We start from the raw sequence: 14680 nt of genomic DNA on the forward strand, positions 1-14680 counted from the left end.
GGGGGAAGAGAGTGAGGGAGTTTGAGAAGAGCACATGATGTAACTTCAGATGGTGCTAAGCGTGTAAAGAAAAGACTGATTTTCAACAAGGGTGCCAAAACTATTTCATGGGGGAGAGAATAGTCTTTTTTTTTTTTTTTTTTTAAAGATGGAACTGGAGTTCCTGTTGTGGCACAGCAGAAACGAACTATCCGTGAGGATGTGGGTTCAGTTTCTGGCCTCACTTAGTGGGTTGGAGATCTGGCATTGCCATGAGCTTCAGTGTAGGTTGGATCCCAAGTTGCTGCGGCTATGGCATAGGCCAGTAGCTGTAGCTCCGATTCCACCCCTAACCTGGGAACTTCCATGTGCCACAGCTGCAGCCCTAAAAAGACAAAAAAAAAAAAAGACAAAAAAAAGAGGGAACTGAATATCCTCATGCAAAAAGAATGAGGTTAGACATATCTCATACTAGGTACAAAAACTAACCCCAAATGTGTCAAAGACTTAAATAAATAAGAGCTAAAATTATTAACCTCTCAGAAGAAAATATAAGTGTAAATTTCTGTGACCTTGAGTACACAAGGATTTTCTAGATATGACACTTAAAGCACAGCAATGAAAGAAAAAATTAAAATAATGGACTGTGAAAACTTAAAGCTTTGTGCTTCAAAGGGCACCACACTGTCAGAAAGTGAAAAAACAACCTGTGTAATGGGAGAAAATACTGGCAAATCATGGTAAGAGTCTGGTATCCAGAATATATAAAGACCCTTACAGCTCAGCAATAAAAAGTAGCTCAATTAAAAATTGGGCAAAGGATTTGAAAATATCTTTCTTTCCAAAAAGCACTCAGCCCCATTAGTCATTAGGGAAATGCAAATCAAAACCATGACAAGCTACTGTTTCATACCCACTAGGATGGCAAACAAAACAAAACAAAACAATTACAAGTGTTGTTGAGGACTCAGAGAAATTGGAACTTTCATATATTGCTGGTATGACTGTAAAATGGTGCAGCTACTTTGGAAAACAGTTCAGAAATTCTTCAAAAAGTTAAGCATATGACACAGAAATTATACTCCTAGGTAGGACAAGACAATTGAAAACATATGTCCACACAAAAACTTGAACATGAATGTTCATAACAGCATTATTCATGATTCAAGAAAACAACCCAACTCAACAACAACAACAACAAAAAACAGAGTTCCCATTGTGGCTCAGCAATAATGAATCTGACTAGTATCCATGAAGATGCAGGTTTAATCCCTGGCCTTGCTCAGTGGGTTAAGTATCCAGTGTTGCCATGACCTCTGGTATAAGTTGCAGATCCTTCATCACTGTAGCTGTGGCTGCAGCTGCCATTTGACCCCTAGCCTGGGAAAATACTTATGCCACAGGTGTGGCCCTAAAAAAGCAAAACAGACAAACAAACAACCTAATTGAAAAGTGGGCAGAAAATCTAAATAGACATTTCTCCAAAGAAGACATATGGATGGGCAGCAGGCACATGAAAAAATGCTTAACATCCCTTATTTTTATGAGAAATGCAAGTTAAAACTACAATGAGTTACTGTTTCATACTGGTGGCCAACGTTAATAAGTCTACAAAAAACAAATGCTGGAGAGGGTGTGGAAAAAAGGGAACCCTCCTACACTGTTGGTGGGACTGTAAATTGGTACAACCACTGTGGAAAACAGTATGGAAGTTCCTCAGAAAACTAAATATAGAACCATCGTACAATCCAGCAATCCCACTCCTAGGCATATATACGGACAAAACTACAATTCAAAAAGATACATGCGCTTATATGTTCATAGAAACACTATTCACAATAGCCAAGACATGGAAGGAACCTAAATGTCCATCGATAGATGAATAGATTAAGAAGATGTATTACATATATACAATGGAATACCTCTTAGCCATAAAAAAAGAACGAAATAATGCCATTTTCAGCAACGGGGATGCAACTAGACATTCTCATATTAAGTGAAGTAAGTCAGATCGAGAAAGACAAATACCGTATGATATCACCTATATGTGGAATATAAAGTATGGCACAAATGAACCTATCTGCACAATAGGAACAGACTCAGACATAGAGAACAGACTTGTGGTTGCCAAGGGGAAGGGGGAGGAAGTGGGATGGACTGGGAGTTTGGGGTTAGTAGATGCAAACTATTACATTTAGAATGGGTGGGCAGTTAAGTCCTACAGTATAGCACAGGGAATGGTGTCCATTCTCTTGGGATAGAACATGATGGGGGCTAATATGAAAGAAAATAATGTGTATATACATATACACACATATATGTGGGTCACTTTGATGTTCAGAAGAAATTGGCACAACATTGTAAATCAATTATACTTTAATAAAAAAATACAGCAAAAGCAAAAGAAAATGACCCAAATGTCTGATAAATGAATTTAAAAAGGTGGTATGCCTTTCAATGAACTATTTTTCAGCTGTGAGAAAGGAATGAAGGATAGGTATATACTACAACAAGGATAAACCTTGAAACCATTATGCTAAGAAGCCAGACACGAAAAGCCACACACTGCATGATTCCATTTGTATGAAATGCCCAGAATCGGACAATTCATAGAAATAGAAAGTGGATTGGTGGGAGCCAGGGCCTAGGGAGGGAGGAAATGGGGAGTAACCTCTAAAGAAACAAGGCTTCCTTTGGGGGTGATGGAAATGTTCCAGAATTAAATAACAGTGATGACTGCACGAATCTTGTAAATACACGACCCCCCCCGCCCCCCCGAATTACGTATTTCAGAGAATGAATTTTGTGGCATGGGGTTACATCTCAAAAAAAAAAAAAAGAAAGAAAGAAAGAAAGAAAAAAGGTGAGAGGATGGAAAGTGGGCATAGGATGGGAGTGGGTTATTGTAAACACTGGTCAGCGAAGGTTTTGATGGGAAGGACGTGTTTGAGTAGTGTTCGCTGAATTCACAAATGACTGGAGGAAGCACACCAACCCTGCAGCATCCCCATCCTCTCTTCCTTTGATTTTGTGTATCCTTTCTCTGATGCAGACTCTACACACCCTAATGCTACAAATTTGTGTGAAAGACCCAATCAGGGAATGAAAGTCATTGTTTCATGGAAATGCTTTCACATGATGATGCTGCCATGAAGAATTAGTTAACAGGGAAATCTTGAAGCCCTAATGTTGCCATCAACTATTTTAAGGTGTGTCACAGGATGCTAAACGAGGCTCTTGAGTTGCTTTCTAAACCATTGGGGTGGAACACAATGGGTGCTAAATGGCCATATAATCTAGAGAATTCTTAACTCATTTCTGCTGGAGGAGGGAAGGGATGAAACTCTCCCACAAAATGGAGAAGTTATCTTGAGACTGAAAAATGAGGCAAGAAGCTCCATATAATCAGTGGATTGGTATTACAGGGTAACTTACAGGGTGGGTAACTTACAGGGTGGGATCAGGCAGCCAAGGATCTAGAAGCATTCACAGCTGCACTCTACCTTCTGGGGGGCCGCTGGGACAGTTTTATAGTTAACCTAAGGTATGGTGGTATGAGCTTGGAAAGAAACAGGCGTGCATTTCTAAGTCAAGATTTATGAAGGGGTAACTAGACTTTGGGAATTGAGAGCGTGACAGCGAAGTTCTTTGTCATTGTTTGGGGACTAACAGAGCATAGAGGCAACTTGATACTACTGATTATTAAACAATATATATTAACTACAAAGTCCTTGATGACAGAGAAATGATTTACCACACAGGATCGTCCTGGGCAGGGTCAGCTAAGGACAGAAGGTACTCTTTGGGGGTCATTTATGCTTAACACCCATGCAATCTCCCACCTCCAACCCACAGAAGAGAGCCTTCAGTAGGGGCTGCCCGAGTTGGGAGTGTTTGGTGGAGTAAAGGGTAATATTTTCCCCTCAGGCACACACTGTAGAAGTGAGCCAATCTCAAGTTATTTTGAAAGGACCTTCTTGAAAGTGGGATGACTGTTGGACAGGAGAGATTTCTAAGAGGCCCAAGAGTCCATTGCTTGCTTTGGATCAGGATTTCTCAGCCTTACCACTATTGACATCTTGGACCTAAAAATTCTTTGTTGTAGGAGCCTGTCCTGTGCGTTGTGGTAAAGCTGACAGCACTTATGGCTTGAACCCAGCCAGGACTCAGGTTGGTACTTCATCCACATGCATGGACTCAAGTCCAGCCTAGTCTCAGATTGGGACTTGAACCCACATTTTTTAAATTAGAATCATTCACCTTCACCTGGTGTCTGGACTTCCTAGGGTTCAGGTTCTTTGTACCTCAACATGGAAGGAATTCAGTGAGGGACAAAGTGATAGGCAAGAAATAGGTTTATTAAGATAGGATGCTAGTGAGAGGTGCAAGGGGGCAAGCAAGAAGGCTCAGCCCCAAGGATTAAGTGGGCTACATTTTTATCATCCAGGGAGAGTGTAGGTGGGAAAAGACTGCCTCTTCCTCTTTCTTTGAGTAGTTGCTCCTTCTTGGTATCTGTTAAGTTAGTATTTGACCCTATAAGGTCAAACTAGGACTATCATGGTGCTTATTCAAATCAGCAGAAGGGCAGTCCTTATACTTCTGCCTTTGGTCCTAAGGGTCATTGTGTTGCTGGACTTGAATGCAGGCCTCATTTTAATGACCTGAGGCCTATCTCCTGCTTTTGTTTGTGGTTTTGTAGTTAAGAAAGCCTGCTTTGTTCTGATGGCTTTCTTGAGCAATTATTAACTGAAAAGGTGTTCTCCCAGAGTTCCCTAGGTTTCCCTCTCTATCTGGGACTTCCACAACTACCTGTGTAACTATCCTACTCCGTCCCTACCAGGCTGCATCTCTGGCTTCCACCCACTAAAAACCACTGGAAACCCCTCCCCCTCCCCCGTTATGACGGCTTAAAATGCCTATAGATATCAAATACTCCCCGGGGGGCCAAAAATGCCCCTGGTTGAGAAGCATTGCTTTTGAGAAGGGTATATGCCAAGAATCCCACTGTGGAAGTTTGGAAAACTCCCCATGAGTCAGCATATTAGTTTTTTATGGCTCCTGTAATAGATTACCCAAAACCTAGTGGTTTAAAACAACACACTTTCTCGATCTCACAATTCTGGAGGTCAGAAGTCCAATATGGATCTCAACGGGCTAACATCAAGGTGTTGGCAGGCATGCGTTCCTTCTGGGAGCTCGAGTGGAGAATTCCTGTCCTTGACCTTTCCAGCTTTCTGAGGCTGCCCTCCTTCCTTGGCTTAGCAGCTCCCAGCCATCAATGTCATCTCTCTGACCTCCGCTTCATCATCGCGTCTCTGTCTCTGACTCTGACCCTCCTGCCTTCCTGTGAGTAAAGACCCTTGTGATTACATTGGGCCCACCTGGGTAATCCAGGCTTATCTTCCCATCTGAAGGTCCTAAACTTCATCACATGTCAAGGTACCTTTTTACCCTGGAAGGTAATGTATCCACAGGTTTCACAGATTAAAATGTGGCCATCTTTGGGGAAGGCTTTATTCTGCCCACCACAGTCGGTATTTGGGCGCATGCCAACCAGAAGGCACAGAGAAGCCAGGTTGCACCTGCATTAGTTAAGTCATATCCTATGATTTCTACAGTCCTCCCTTGGTATCCGCAGGGGACTGGTTTCAGGATGCCCCTGATGGGGCAGCTACAGGTAGTTGTAGAAGTCCCAATAAGGGACCACAGATAGAGGGGGAAACAGAGGGGACTTTGGGAGATCACTGTAAATTAATAATTGTTCAAGAAAGCCATTAGAACAAAGCAGGCTTGCTTGACTAGTGCAGGTGTGAGATATACCTCAGGTCATTGGATGGGTTGTAGGGTGAGGCCTGCATTCAGGTTCAGACCAAGGGCAGGAGTTTGAGGACCACCCTTCAGCTGATTTGAATAAGCACCAAGACCGGATATGAAGGAGGAGCTACTACTCAAAGAGGAAGAGGCAGTCTTTTCCCACCCACACTCCCCGTGGATGATAAAACTGTAGACCTAAGCCTTGGGGCTGAGCCTCCTTGCCTGCTTGCATCTCTCACAAGTGTCCTATCTTAATAAACCTATTTCTTGCGTATGGCTTTGTATCTTGCTGAATTCCTTCTGCATGGAGGCATAGAGAACCTGAACCGCAATAAGTCTAGACACCAGATGAAGGTGAGTGATTCTAATTTAAAAATTGTGGGTTTAAGTCCCAGTCTAGGTTTAGGCTGTGTTTGAGTCCCAGCACATGGGTTCAAGTCCCAATCTGGGTTCTGGCTGTGTTCAAGCCATAAGCGCTATCAGTTTCACCCCCACCTCCCCAAAGGGGAGGTTCACCAGTCCCTCATATAAGAGGGCATAGTATTTGTCTGTAAGCTACACGCATCTTCCCCTGTACTTTAAGTTATCTCTAGGTTACTTGTAATACCTAATACGATGCAAATTCTATGTCAAACATTCTGGGGTGCTCAGCAAATTTAAGTTTTGCTTTTTGGATCTTTTGGGAAAGTCTTCCTCTCAAATATTTTCTACTTGCAATTGCTTGAATCTGCGGATATGGAACCCAAAGATAGGGAGGGCTGACTTTAATTCCTTATTCCGGGGCTCCACTCAGGAATGGGAGGCAGCTGAGCTAGCGGGAATGACGGGTGAGGAAAGAGCAGACTTTGTGGCTCAGGCCTAGCTGGAAAGAGGACAGACTTTAACTTAGGTATGAAATAATGGTTTTGATTATAATAGGATTCTTTTTTTTTTTTTTTAACTGATGATTATGCTGTTTTAATTCCCGACTTGCCTGGAAACCCACAGGTTCTACCTGGAGGGTTGCGCTGGGCTAGAAAAGGAGCTTTTCAACTGTACATCTAAAGGCAGTGATGGGGCAAGGGACAGTCCTTCTCCAGGTCCCTTGCAGAATCCAGCTTATTGAGTAAACCTGGTACAAAATGATTTTGGGGGAAAAGGGATTTAAGAATTCAATGGACTCACCCCATGAACTAAAAAAACCACTCTTCCTAGAAAGGGAGGAAGGGGCTGTGAACTAAGAGGTGGGGAGGCCTCAGGAAGCCAATGGTTTTTCCTCTTTTCTCAGGGACCCTGGATGATGTTTCTCTCACCTAGAGATTTGAGGAAGGAGAGAGAAGAGTGGGAAGAGGCTGGAAAGACCTGGACTGGAAACCACTGACACGCACGTGGGCAAGAAGTAGACTGCCTTTCCAGTCTGTGCTGGCAGGAAAAGCTGGGGCATATGGCCCCACAGGAAGAGGTGCAGCTCACACCTCCGCAGCTCCGAATCCAACCAGCAGGCTTCCCGACACGTGAATATACGGCCTGCATCAACCCTGAAACCATCAGCAGAAAACTTTCATGGGCTTCTTGAGGACACCAAGGAGATCTTGAAACCCATGTTTCTCCACTTACGGCTGACAGCTTCCTTCAATCCCGGGACCTGCAACACCACGGACCAGGCCATCAACGAAGACTAAAAACTGTGAGTGGCAATCAGGTTAAAACCAAAATTGCTATATATATATATTTTTAAAATGACTATGGGGTGTATATATAATGATAATGACTATTTTAAGCATTCAAAAATAACACATGGGGCATTCCCTTGTGGTTTAATGGTTAAGATTCACCGCTTTCGTTGTTGTGGCCAGGGTTCAATACCTGGTCTGGGAACTTGAGATCCTACATCAAGCTGCTGCACACCATGGCCAACCCCCCCCCCCCGCCCCCGCCCCAAATTCTATTAGCTGTCCTAGAAAGGTTTGAGGTGAAAATGGTTTTGTTGTTGTTGGGAGGTAAGGGAACAGCGAACACGGAGACATGTTTTGCGCAGGAGATGTGGTGCTGATAGGTCTTTTTGAATGGAATGAAGTCGTCCAACAGGCAGCAGATAATGAGGATAACCCAGTAAGACAGATGGATGTTTTGTGCCTCTTGCACCACTGCAGGGCCCAGGGAAGTATGAAGCAAGAGAAGTGGACCCAGCTCTTAAGTGTTCCAGGTCCATTGGGAGCTTGAGGTTAATAGATGCAGATCATTGGAGTTCCCGTCGTGGCTCAGTGGTTAAGGAATCCGACTAGGAACCATGAGGTTACAGGTTCAATCCCTGGCCTTGCTCAGTGGGTTACGGGTTCGATCCCTGGCCTTGCTCAGTGGGTTACGGGTTCGATCCCTGGCGTTGCTGTGAGCTGTGGTGTAGGTTGCAAACACGGCTCGGATCCCGAGTTGCTGTGGCTCTGGCATACGCTGGAGGCTACAGCTCCGATTGGACCCCTAGCCTGGGAACCTCCATATGCCAAGGGAAGCGACCCAAGAAATGGTAAAAAAAAAAAAAAAAAAAAAAAAAAAGGCAAAAAAAAAATAGATGCACACTATTGCCTTTGGAATGGATTAGCAATGAGATCCTGCTGTGTAGCACTGGGAACTATGTCTAGTTACTTATGATAGAACCTGATAATGTGAGAAAGAATAATGTATACATGTATGTGTAACTGGGTCACCATGCTGTACAGTAGAAAAAATTATTGGGGAAATAAAAAAATTAAAAAAAAAATAGTGTTCCAGGTCCAGAGAGAAAAAACACACTCAGGTGTGAGGTGGGGACAGGTGGGAGCAGCTAGACAGAACTCATCTTTCTCTAGGTTCTAAGTAGGGATGAACTTGTAGAACTTTATGCCAGGAGCGCAGCAGATACTGGAAGTAGGGTGTTGTTGATGTGCCTGCTCCTGTGGGTGCTCACTGCCTTCTGCCCCCAATTCTACCCATGACGGACAATGAAAAGCACCTGGATTTTTTCTTTGCTCTCAGGTGGGTGGGCGGAAGCATCCAAGGAAGCTGGGTTCTGTCTCTCCATGTTTTTCTAGCTGTCTACCTGGGAACAGATGCTTCTTACTTTTTTGCTTTTTTGGGCCACACCCGCAGCATATAGAAGTTCTCAGGGTATGGGTCGCATCGGAGCTGCAGCTGCCAGCCTATACCACAGCCACAGCAACGTGGGATCCGAGCTGCCTCTGTGACCCATACCACAGCTCAGGGCAGCGCTGGATCCTTAACCCATTGAGTGAGGCCAGGGCTTGAACCTGTGTCCTCATGGCTGCTAGTCAGATTCGTTTCTGCCATGCCACAACAGGAAACTCCTGACTTTTAAATTGCATGTGGTAAAGTCTCATTTTCTAAATTAAGGAGACTGTGCCTGGCCGCATATGAGGCTCTTGGTAAGTAAGTTGTAGAAGGAAGGAAGGAGGAAAGGAGGGAAGAAGTGCCTCAGGTGTGTGCTAGGGGTTGAGTCACAGGAATTGGCTTCAAGAGGTGGCCCAGGGGATTATGAAGAGCTTAGCTTGGGGATCCTTTGGGTTGTGACAGAGAAAGCGGGTTACTTTGGTGCTGGATTGTCACTGTTTGCTGTGGGAAGAATAGAACCGTCCTTACGTCCTTATTCTGTGCTGAGGGTTAGAAATGTTATCCATGAAGAAGGACCGAATTACCCATGAACTTGGGGACCCTTGCAACACAGATTCTCCCTGGAAAGCTGCTTAATAGCTTTTCTCAGGGTGTATAAATCAGTGAAACCAAACAGCCCTGTGCTTTCTTCACTTACAGCCCTGCTTTAAGATCTCTTTATTCTCTCCCTGGAGCCTCCCCCATCTGTCTGTGTGTTTGATGCTCTTAGCCTTGCTCTCTGCACTTGTTTTTTATTTTCTCTGTTGGGGGTTCTTATCTATGTTCTGTGGTCCCAGAAGAGATGGCTGTTCTCCCATTTCACACATGCCTTTGGTGTTATATATGGCTTTCAAAGTGTCTGTGCTAAGGTGGCTGGAATTTGTATGAGTGAAAACAAGCCATTGAGAATATTACATGTGAAGATTCTAGGTGGAGAGTGTGCGTTGATCACTACTGGTGGATTTAGAAAATGCTTAAATGCTTATCTTACAATTTGCTTATCTCTTATTGTCAATGCTATCTTTATTTTGTTGTCTAATCAAGACCTCAAATCTATGATACTCACAATGGAGAGTGTTATTTTCTATTTTGACACATGGAAGCCACTGCATTTCTGAAGAAGGGAGGTGTGATCTGGATAATCCCTATAAAAGGCAATGCCTACTGCTCTCATTGGCGGTCAAATAGAGAGTTCAAATTGGAGTCAGAAAGTGACTAGAAGGGAAGGGATGGGAGTTCCTGTTGTGGCTCAGCAGGTTAAGAACTCGACTAGTATCCTTGAGGATGCGGGTTCGATCTCTGGCCTCTCTCAGTGGATTAAGGATCTAGTGTTGCCACAAGGTGCAGCATAGGTCACAAATGCGGCTTGGATCTGGTGTTGCTGTAGCTGTGGTATTGGCCAGCAGCTGCAGCTCTGATTCGACCCCTAGCCTGGGAACTTCCTTATGCCTCAGGTGCACCCCTAAAAAGGAAAAAAAAAAGAGAGAAATGAGGAATAAAGTGACTGAGGTATATACCTTTCTGCTATGGTCCTAACATGGGTTGGAAGAAGAATTTCCAGACACAAAGCAAAGTGAGAAGAGAAATGAATTTATTGAGCTAAGAAATGCTGCTAGCACAGCGGGATGGCTTCCTGATGGGCAGGGAGAGCCGACCCCAGTGGAAGCTGGCTGCTGCTTTTTATAGTTAGAGTGTAAGGGAAAGAGTGGTGTGGCTTTGCTGATTAACCAGGGGTCTGAAACTCTCCTCATTCCTGATAAGGACCTACTTAATCAGGCCCTTTCTCCTTTACCAAGAAAAGGAGAACTTTCAAGGGCAGGGCTCCTTCTTTATCAGAAGAGAGCTAGGCTGTCTCCAGCATCAGCTCCAGGTTTTGTGCTTGAGCTAATATGCTGCAGCTTGAGTTCCACACTTTCTCTTCTCTCCTTCCTTTTTCCACACTATCTTGAGACAGACAAGAGTTTCTTTTCTTTTTTTCTTTTTTTTAATTACTCAATGAATTTATTACATTTGTAGTTGTACTGTTGCGGAAACCGCAAAAACCGTGGCAGTGGAAGGAGACAAACAGCACTCAGAGATATGGAAAAGCAAGGTTTATTCAGCACCGGTGCGGGCTCAGAGGAGTCACCTCCAGAGTCTGAGCACCAGGTCTTTGTTCTCAGTAACTTTTATACACTGCAAGGTCTTGATTTTCCCGTGTAAGCATCCCGGACCTCCCCCCATCCCCAAGCAGACAGTGTTCCTCCCTAAGAAACTGAGCAAGCAGGGTTACAGAAGAGGAACTGAGAAGCAATGTTGGATACATGATTAGCAGGGCTGCTGGCTTGGAGGTAGGGCACACAGTTGTTACATTATTACAAGAAGGGTGGTATGTGAGGAGCATAGGGGGAAAGGCTTGCAGCTGCCTTCTTAGCCAAGGGGGGGTTGTTCTTTACTTAAAACTCTATTTCGGTACAATGATCATCACAATCCAATTTTATAGGATTTCCATCCCACAACCCCAGCGCATTCCCCCCACCCCCCAAACTGTCTAAGAGTTTCTAGTTGAGCAGAAAATGGAAACTTAAGGTGATACTGTAGCAGAGACAGGAATGTTCCACAAATAATGCCTGGAATTCCCAGCATTTCCTGCGGCCCCCCCCCCCCGCCCCCCAGGTAGGTGGGGCTGTGTCATTAGTTCGATGGGCCCAGAGTGGAAGATTTGCAACATCCACACAACTGCACAGAAGTGCAACAGCCAACCGGCTCCCTTCTGCTAAGGTGACCCCTGGGCCTCATTGGAGATGGTAAAACATTAGCTCTAAGCAGCCTGCATCCCTGAGATGGAGAATAGCTGCCCTTGAAGTACTTGGGCCTGCAGGGAACTTTAAAGGAGCAAGAAATAAGTACGTGGCTGAACCAAACCTGGATCCATTTGCCCAGGGTGGTAAAGCCAATCTGTTGATGCTGGTTTGTGGTGAAGGCGAGTGCAGTGCTCTCTGATGGGTTTCAGCAAAGGATTTTTAAAGGCAAAGTGGGGGGGAGGCGTAGTGCCGCCCCATCCCAGGGAAGGTAAGCAGCTCCTGCAGGATTCTCTGATTGGTGGATGAGGTAACAGGGCAGTGTCACAGGGGTTAATGTTAAGAATCCTTAGGCGCCAGAAGGTCTCCATGCTCATGGTCATCACGTAGTTAATTTCTTCCATTTGGTGCTAAAGCCACATCTGTAGAACAACTCAGGAAATGTACATCAGATACCATTATCTGGGTATTTCAGAGAGGAGCTCAAGCAGAGGCTGTGGGGGAAGGGTCTGTCTCAGGAAGGCCCCATAGGATCCCGCTCAGTTACAAGTATGTTTTCTTAAGACGTCGAAACTTGGAATTTTTTTTCATGGAAAATGAATTTAATTGGATCCCTTAAACAGTATAATTTTTAGTTTTAACATATTTACACAGCACTTTGTAATTACTAGAGCATTTTAAAATAGATATTTCCTTTAAAGCTCATCAAGCTCCTAAGGTCATTTAAAAAAAACTTTTGACTTAATTTCAGACTTCTAGACAAGTTGCAAAAAGACCACAAAGGATTCCTGCATATCCTTCATCCAGATGACTGAAATGTTATCATTACTGCATTGCTTGATCCTTTTCTCTAAGTATGTATACAGTTGTCCCTTGGTATCTGTGAGGGATTGGTTCCAATATCCAGCTCCCTCTCCCACCCGCGTGGATACCAAAATCCAAAGATGCTCAAGTCCCTTATATAAAATGATGTAGTATTTGCATATAACCCTCCACATTCTCCCCTATATTTTAAATCATCTATAGATTGCTTATAATACCTAATCCAATGGGAATGCTGTGTAAACAATTGCCAAATTCAAGTTTTGCCTTTTGGAATGTTCTGGAATTTTTCTTTGTTTCTTTTTTTTCTTTTTTTTTTGTCTTTTGTCTTTTTATGGCCATACCCTCGGCATATGGAGGTTCCCAGGCTAGGGGTCTAATCAGAGCTGTTGCTGCAGGCCTATGCCATAGCCACAGCAATGCCAGATCCAAGCCACATCTGTGACCTACAACACAGCTCACAGTAACGCTGGATCCTTAACCCATTGAGCGAGGCCAGGGATCGAACCTGCATCCTCATGTTTCCTAGTCAGATTCGTTTCCTCTGTGCCACGATGGGAATGCCCTGGCATCTTTTTTTTTTTTTTTTTTTAATATTTTTGGTCTGTGATCGGTTGAACTTGAGACTATGGAACCCATGGGTATGGCTGACTGTACACATATTGCTTTATTTTCTGGATTGTGTGAGAGGAAGCTGCAGATATGATGCTCCCTCACCTCAAATACTTCCGTGTGTTCCCTAGAAACAAGGAGGGTGGGATCATGCAGCACAGCACAGCCTATTCTAAACTGATACAGACAAACTTTGTGGCATTGGTAAACAGGGAGGTTTTAGCACAGACAACAGTGAATCTGCAGACCTGAGGTCACAGCCCATTATGGAAAGTCAGTGAATTTGGAAGAGTAGGCTCTTAAAGGAAACAGGTTTTTGATTTTTTCTTTTTTTAATCCTTTTAGGGCCACACCCAGGTTAGGGGTCACATCGGAGCTGTAGCTGCCAGCCTACACCACAGCCACAGCAGCGAGGGATCTGAGTCGCATCTGTAGCCTACACCACAGCTCATGGCAACACCAGATCCTTAACCCACTGAGTGAGGCCAGGGAATGAACCTGTGTCCTCATGGATGCTAGTCAGATTCATTTCTACTGAGCCAGGACGGGAGATCCATGTTTTTGATTTTTTAATTGATGCTTTATGATATGTATTTAGGGAGCTGGATAAAGAGTTAATGGGATTACCACATTCAGGTGTGTGGATACAAGCCATTCAGGAAAATTTGTTCCCTAAGTGAGATGAAACTGGACTTCGTTTCTTCTTTGTGCCCACAGTGGGTATGACATGTCACAGCATGTTGACATATTTTCAATGAAACGTCATTTCTGCTTTTTTTTTTTTTTTTTTTTTTTTTTTGCTTTTTAGGGCCACACCTGCAGCCTACGGAGGCTCCCAGACTAGGGGTCGAATGGAACTACAGCTGCTGGCCTATATACCACAGCCACACCAGATCCGAGCTGCATTGGCAACCTACATCACAGCTCACAGCAACGCTGGATCCTTAACCCACTGAGCGAGGCCAGGGATCAAACCCGCAACCTCATGGTTCCTAGTCGGATCTGTTGGAGCTGCGCCACAATGGGAATTCCTCATTTATGTTTTTTCCAGGCTGGAAAATGTGTCCTGGCAACAATGACATTGTTAAAAATGATGTAGTTAATGAAAGCACAGGAAGGCATCTTTTTGGGGGCGTGGTGGTGGGAGAGTAGCAGTTGAAAATAACAGCTATTAAACTGAAGGAAAGTCAGGTTAGGGTTAGACACTGAGGAATTCGCTGCCCCCTGCCCCCTTTGTCAGCGAACGGGCTCATTTTCCCCAAATTCCAGAGCTGTGTCCTTTTCATGCCACCTTCCAAACCCACCTCCACTGGAGCTTGCAATCTGTGCCTGGATTCTGGTTTGAAGGAGAAGCTGATTCATTTGCAGTCACGGGGATCTGGCATGCAGATGCAAATGGCAGTTTTCTCTAGGAAGTGTCAGTGGCAATTGGATTAGTTTCTGATTTGCATTCTCAAGGCCTGCAGGTCCTCAGAAAACCACATCTTACAGGCAGTCTGCTGGGGGTTATTTTTAATCTCAGCTATAAATGCCACACCATAATAGTCCTT

This window comes from Phacochoerus africanus, chromosome 16 (genome assembly GCF_016906955.1).
Source record: "Phacochoerus africanus isolate WHEZ1 chromosome 16, ROS_Pafr_v1, whole genome shotgun sequence".
Classification (NCBI taxonomy): domain Eukaryota; kingdom Metazoa; phylum Chordata; class Mammalia; order Artiodactyla; family Suidae; genus Phacochoerus; species Phacochoerus africanus.